The 7,325-nt window shown below is 56.3% G+C and overlaps 1 long non-coding RNA gene across 1 annotated transcript; it reads left to right on the top strand.

Moving 5' to 3' along the window:
* The first annotated feature begins 1,420 nt into the window (after positions 1–1,420).
* LOC117309467 (uncharacterized) lies at positions 1,421–7,048 on the top strand. The gene is made up of 5 exons (XR_004523806.2): positions 1,421–1,691; positions 2,212–2,333; positions 4,250–4,372; positions 4,893–5,014; positions 6,932–7,048. It is a non-coding gene; the product is annotated as an uncharacterized lncRNA (long non-coding RNA).
* The last annotated feature ends 277 nt before the right edge of the window (positions 7,049–7,325 follow it).

Raw genomic sequence — 7,325 nt, 5'->3', positions numbered from 1 at the left:
TTTAATGAAGTGCCTCTGTCCACTTGGCATTGAGAGGCACTAGGGGGCGTTAGTGCTCTACACCCGGCGAAATGCCTGTTTCGTTTGTGATTTTCCTTTGTGAAAAACAACTATCCACAGAGTGTTTTGTGCCGATTTTCCATCCTTTTAGAGTGACGGAAAGCATTTTACCCACGTAGAAACAGAGAACGAATAGAAAGAGCGTTGCATTACGTTCAATAAAAGCTTAGGGCGGTCTCGGTGGTACGTTAGTGAAGTTATCTGGGGACACCTTAGCCACGTACATTGTGTTGGAGAGGCACCGAGAATTCAGGAGTTCTCAAAGTTCGAGGACACAGTTGCCTTACACGTAGGCACGGTGGCAGCCATGGACGTGGCAGTGATTTGGAGAACGTTGTACTAGTCAGCTCTTGCTGCGATAATGCTTTGCAACAAATCTCCCCAAAACTCACTTACATAAAGAGGCATCTAGTTTTCTGGGACCTGTGGGCTAGCTGCAGCGGCTCTCTTGTAGACCTCTCGATGGCGGGTGTCGCTCCATGCCGTGGGTCAGTTTGAGGTCTGTCCCGCACACCTTACCGTGGAGCCCAACTGTGAGGCTGCAGGTCCCTGTCTTCTTGCAGAGTTCGGTGAAACGTAAGAGGTGAACCCAACCACACAAGCCCACGTAAGGCCTCTGCGACTCATTTAAGGCCCTCGTGTCTTCCCTTGGCCTCCTGGGAACCCCCTGGCCCCAGGATGCAGCTTCCGTAGCCCAGGGCAACCGGCGGAGGGGGGGCGGGCGGGGCTGCAGGAGGGTGGATCGCCGAGGTCACAGAGGGTGTGGGTGTGGCCACCTCTGCTGTGACTGAACCAAGGGCAGGGGGGCAGGGGGTCCAGGGCAGGGCCCTCAGAGCCCGGTAGGCCCAGGGGGGCGGCGCAAGCACCTAGGCCCAGGCCGAAGAGCGCCTTCTTGGTACGCGCGGCAGGCCGGCCTCTCGCCTTGCCACTCAGGCCGCCCTCCCACTTGAAGTGTGTGTGGCACGCGTCCGCGGAGTACACCTCGCTGCACAGGTAGCCACGGGACTGGGCGTCATAGCTTCCTGCGAGGCGGCCGGAGGTCCCGCAGGCGGGTGGGCCCCTGGGACAGACGCGCGGAGCGGCTCCTGCCCGGCCCCCCTGAGAACCGTCGCCGTTCCGTAAGGCGGGGCGCCTGCTTCAGAATGTAAAATCATGTGTCCGCTCCATCGATACGCCGTTTAGTTTACCAGGCAAGACTTTCTTGGTGAAAGAAGCAGCCTTGCCTTGCATTCTCGAGCAGGCTTCTCGGCTGGCTGTGCACCGGTACTCTCTCTCTGGGTGTGCTAGTCCGCAGGGCAGGGCATCGCCTGGGCGGGGTGGAGCGTGATCTCTGCGGCCTCGTCTTGCAGCTCCTTCCTTTCATTCTCAGTCATCCTGCCCACAGTGGCCTCCTCTCAGGCCTGCATACTTACAACGGCGCATTGCCCGTGCTGCCCCTCTGCAGGCAGTGTCCCTCTGTTTAGTTTGCAGCTGACTGATGCCGCCTCACCCTTCTCATCTCTTCTCAGGTGTCACTTGGTCAAGAAAGCGTCCCCTTACCTACTCAGCTCATCACGTCGCCCTACCGTAGCTCACGTGGCACCACGCACCTCTCGCTTATGGCCGTCATCGCCTTTCCCGTCCAGTTTCAGGTAGGTAAGTTTACCCCGTGGTCCGTGAGGAAGAAGAGATCACGCCTGTTTTGCTTACTCTTGATTCCCAGCGACTAGCCCGGTTACTGATAACCTCTCTTAGAGGGAGAAAAGAATGCACCCAATCCCTGGTGAAGCCCTGAGCGTTTTCCTTTCTAGTGTCCCTCGTACTCCTCCCAGCCATCTGTGTCGCCCTTACTCGGCGTCTACCGTTTATGAGTTTACGCCTGGGTTACGGTGACTGCTCCGGAGAATCGCATGCCTTTCTATCTCCCTCGCTGCGACCTCTCCTACACCTCCCAGGGCTCTTGGGTTATGCCCTTGCCCTCGTCCGAGCCGTCCGTGGCACCCGCTGTCAACGCCGTACGGCCAAGCTCCGAAGACTGACACTCAAGGCCCTCCGTAATTTGGCTTCAGTTTCACTTTCTAGACGTTTCAAGAAAGAACGGGGTCTAAATATCTGTGAACCTCTGCTCCGTTTCATATCTACCCACGAGGTTAATTTTTTTGTTTCTTCCAGTCCGCCTATTTTGCACCTCCTTCTCTGGGAAGACTTCACTGAGAATCCAAGCGATTTCTGGATCCCTTCTCTCCCCTGAAGCTGCAAACACTTCAACAGGACATGTGCGGAACTGCCGTAAGGTAATCTACATCTTGTCTCCCTCTCTGGTATCTAACCTCCCTGCGAATGGGGGTACGTCTCCATGTTCTGTGCGGGTTTTCAGCCCAGGACTCTCTACGCGTAGTGGATATTTGATTTGGTAAGTGAACGAATAAGTGGATGAGTCACCGAGATGAGGGTGTTGTCTCATTCTTTCTCTCTTCCTCCACTTTCAAGTTTCTTTAGTTAGTTTCCTCAGACAAAGGGTTTCTTTGTAGCTACACAGTGGCCAGGTCCACAGAATGTTGCAGATAGCTGCTGAAAACATCCCTCCTCCACCTGAGAATGGCTTGCTCTCCCTCTCAAGCGGAGAGAGCTGGGATTCGATATTTAATGAAGTGCCTCTGTCCACTTGGCATTGAGAGGCACTAGGGGGCGTTAGTGCTCTACACCCGGCGAAATGCCTGTTTCGTTTGTGATTTTCCTTTGTGAAAAACAACTATCCACAGAGTGTTTTGTGCCGATTTTCCATCCTTTTAGAGTGACGGAAAGCATTTTACCCACGTAGAAACAGAGAACGAATAGAAAGAGCGTTGCATTACGTTCAATAAAAGCTTAGGGCGGTCTCGGTGGTACGTTAGTGAAGTTATCTGGGGACACCTTAGCCACGTACATTGTGTTGGAGAGGCACCGAGAATTCAGGAGTTCTCAAAGTTCGAGGACACAGTTGCCTTACACGTAGGCACGGTGGCAGCCGTGGACGTGGCAGTGATTTGGAGAACGTTGTACTAGTCAGCTCTTGCTGCGATAATGCTTTGCAACAAATCTCCCCAAAACTCACTTACATAAAGAGGCATCTAGTTTTCTGGGACCTGTGGGCTAGCTGCAGCGGCTCTCTTGTAGACCTCTCGATGGCGGGTGTCGCTCCATGCCGTGGGTCAGTTTGAGGTCTGTCCCGCACACCTTACCGTGGAGCCCAACTGTGAGGCTGCAGGTCCCTGTCTTCTTGCAGAGTTCGGTGAAACGTAAGAGGTGAACCCAACCACACAAGCCCACGTAAGGCCTCTGCGACTCATTTAAGGCCCTCGTGTCTTCCCTTGGCCTCCTGGGAACCCCCTGGCCCCAGGATGCAGCTTCCGTAGCCCAGGGCAACCGGCGGAGGGGGGGCGGGCGGGGCTGCAGGAGGGTGGAACGCCGAGGTCACAGAGGGTGTGGGTGTGGCCACCTCTGCTGTGACTGAACCAAGGGCAGGGGGGCAGGGGGTCCAGGGCAGGGCCCTCAGAGCCCGGTAGGCCCAGGGGGGCGGCGCAAGCACCTAGGCCCAGGCCGAAGAGCGCCTTCTTGGTACGCGCGGCAGGCCGGCCTCTCGCCTTGACACTCAGGCCGCCCTCCCACTTGAAGTGTGTGTGGCACGCGTCCGCGGAGTACACCTCGCTGCACAGGTAGCCACGGGACTGGGCGTCGTAGCTTCCTGCGAGGCGGCCGGAGGTCCCGCAGGCGGGTGGGCCCCTGGGACAGACGCGCGGAGCGGCTCCTGCCCGGCCCCCCTGAGAACCGTCGCCGTTCCGTAAGGCGGGGCGCCTGCTTCAGAATGTAAAATCATGTGTCCGCTCCATCGATACGCCGTTTAGTTTACCAGGCAAGACTTTCTTGGTGAAAGAAGCAGCCTTGCCTTGCATTCTCGAGCAGGCTTCTCGGCTGGCTGTGCACCGGTACTCTCTCTCTGGGTGTGCTAGTCCGCAGGGCAGGGCATCGCCTGGGCGGGGTGGAGCGTGATCTCTGCGGCCTCGTCTTGCAGCTCCTTCCTTTCATTCTCAGTCATCCTGCCCACAGTGGCCTCCTCTCAGGCCTGCATACTTACAACGGCGCATTGCCCGTGCTGCCCCTCTGCAGGCAGTGTCCCTCTGTTTAGTTTGCAGCTGACTGATGCCGCCTCACCCTTCTCATCTCTTCTCAGGTGTCACTTGGTCAAGAAAGCGTCCCCTTACCTACTCAGCTCATCACGTCCCCCTACCGTAGCTCACGTGACACCACGCACCTCTCGCTTATGGCCGTCATCGCCTTTCCCATCCAGTTTCAGGTAGGTAAGTTTACCCCGTGGTCCGTGAGGAAGAAGAGATCACGCCTGTTTTGCTTACTCTTGATTCCCAGCGACTAGCCCGGTTACTGATAACCTCTGTTAGAGGGAGAAAGGAATGCACCCAATCCCTGGTGAAGCCCTGAGCGTTTTCCTTTCTAGTGTCCCTCGTACTCCTCCCTGCCATCTGTGTCGCCCTTACTCGGCGTCTACCGTTTATGAGTTTACGCCTGGGTTACGGTGACTGCTCCGGAGAATCGCATGCCTTTCTATCTCCCTCGCTGCGACCTCTCCTACACCTCCCAGGGCTCTTGGGTTATGCCCTTGCCCTCGTCCGAGCCGTCCGTGGCACCCGCTGTCAACCCCGTACGGCCAAGCTCCGAAGACTGACACTCAAGGCCCTCCGTAATTTGGCTTCAGTTTCACTTTCTAGACGTTTCAAGAAAGAACGGGGTCTAAATATCTGTGAACCTCTGCTCCGTTTCATATCTACCCACGAGGTTAATTTTTTTGTTTCTTCCAGTCCGCCTATTTTGCACCTCCTTCTCTGGGAAGACTTCACTGAGAATCCAAGCGATTTCTGGATCCCTTCTCTCCCCTGAAGCTGCAAACACTTTAACAGGACATGTGCGGAACTGCCGTAAGGTAATCTACATCTTGTCTCCCTCTCTGGTATCTAACCTCCCTGCGAATGGGGGTACGTCTCCGTGTTCTGTGCGGGTTTTCAGCCCAGGACTCTCTACGCGTAGTGGATATTTGATTTGGTAAGTGAACGAATAAGTGGATGAGTCACCGAGATGAGGGTGTTGTCTCATTCTTTCTCTCTTCCTCCACTTTCAAGTTTCTTTAGTTAGTTTCCTCAGACAAAAGGTTTCTTTGTAGCTACACAGTGGCCAGGTCCACAGAATGTTGCAGATAGCTGCTGAAAACATCCCTCCTCCACCTGAGAATGGCTTGCTCTCCCTCTCAAGCGGAGAGAGCTGGGATTCGATATTTAATGAAGTGCCTCTGTCCACTTGGCATTGAGAGGCACCAGGGGGCGTTAGTGCTCTACACCCGGCGAAATGCCTGTTTCGTTTGTGATTTTCCTTTGTGAAAAACAACTATCCACAGAGTGTTTTGTGCCGATTTTCCATCCTTTTAGAGTGACGGAAAGCATTTTACCCACGTAGAAACAGAGAACGAATAGAAAGAGCGTTGCATTACGTTCAATAAAAGCTTAGGGCGGTCTCGGTGGTACGTTAGTGAAGTTATCTGGGGACACCTTAGCCACGTACATTGTGTTGGAGAGGCACCGAGAATTCAGGAGTTCTCAAAGTTCGAGGACACAGTTGCCTTACACGTAGGCACGGTGGCAGCCGTGGACATGGCAGTGATTTGGAGAACGTTGTATTAGTCAGCTCTTGCTGCGATAATGCTTTGCAACAAATCTCCCCAAAACTCACTTACATAAAGAGGCATCTAGTTTTCTGGGACCTGTGGGCTAGCTGCAGCGGCTCTCTTGTAGACCTCTCGATGGCGGGTGTCGCTCCATGCCGTGGGTCAGTTTGAGGTCTGTCCCGCACACCTTACCGTGGAGCCCAACTGTGAGGCTGCAGGTCCCTGTCTTCTCGCAGAGTTCGGTGAAACGTAAGAGGTGAACCCAACCACACAAGCCCACGTAAGGCCTCTGCGACTCATTTAAGGCCCTCGTGTCTTCCCTTGGCCTCCTGGGAACCCCCTGGCCCCAGGATGCAGCTTCCGTAGCCCAGGGCAACCGGCGGAGGGGGGGGCGGGCGGGGCTGCAGGAGGGTGGAACGCCGAGGTCACAGAGGGTGTGGGTGTGGCCACCTCTGCTGTGACTGAACCAAGGGCAGGGGGGCAGGGGGTCCAGGGCAGGGCCCTCAGAGCCCGGTAGGCCCAGGGGGGCGGCGCAAGCACCTAGGCCCAGGCCGAAGAGCGCCTTCTTGGTACGCGCGGCAGGCCGGCCTCTCGCCTTGCCACTCAGGCCGCCCTCCCACTTGAAGTGTGTGTGGCACGCGTCCGCGGAGTACACCTCGCTGCACAGGTAGCCACGGGACTGGGCGTCGTAGCTTCCTGCGAGGCGGCCGGAGGTCCCGCAGGCGGGTGGGTCCCTGGGACGGACGCGCGGGGCGGCTCCTGCCCGGCCCCCCTGAGAACCGTCGCCGTTCCGTAAGGCGGGGCGCCTGCTTCAGAATGTAAAATCACGTGTCCGCTCCATCGATACGCCGTTTAGTTTACCAGGGAAGACTTTCTTGGTGAAAGAAGCAGCCTTGCCTTGCATTCTCGAGCAGGCTTCTCGGCTGGCTGTGCACCGGTACTCTCTCTCTGGGTGTGCTAGTCCGTAGGGCAGGGCATCGCCTGGGCAGGGTGGAGCGTGATCTCTGCGGCCTCGTCTTGCAGCTCCTTCCTTTCATTCTCAGTCATCCTGCCCACAGTGGCCTCCTCTCAGGCCTGCATACTTACAACGGCGCATTGCCCGTGCTGCCCCTCTGCAGGCAGTGTCCCTCTGTTTAGTTTGCAGCTGACTGATGCCGCCTCACCCTTCTCATCTCTTCTCAGGTGTCACTTGGTCAAGAAAGCGTCCCCTTACCTACTCAGCTCATCACGTCCCCCTACCGTAGCTCACGTGACACCACGCACCTCTCGCTTATGGCCGTCATCGCCTTTCCCGTCCAGGTTCAGGTAGGTAAGTTTACCCCGTGGTCCGTGAGGAAGAAGAGATCACGCCTGTTTTGCTTACTCTTGATTCCCAGCGACTAGCCCGGTTACTGATAACCTCTGTTAGAGGGAGAAAGGAATGCACCCAATCCCTGGTGAAGCCCTGAGCGTTTTCCTTTCTAGTGTCCCTCGTACTCCTCCCTGCCATCTGTGTCGCCCTTACTCGGCGTCTACCGTTTATGAGTTTACGCCTGGGTTACGGTGACTGCTCCGGAGAATCGCATGCCTTTCTATC

Source organism: Tursiops truncatus, chromosome 1 (assembly GCF_011762595.2).
Source record: "Tursiops truncatus isolate mTurTru1 chromosome 1, mTurTru1.mat.Y, whole genome shotgun sequence".
Classification (NCBI taxonomy): Eukaryota; Metazoa; Chordata; class Mammalia; order Artiodactyla; family Delphinidae; genus Tursiops; species Tursiops truncatus.
This window is presented reverse-complemented; position numbering and strand designations above follow the sequence as displayed.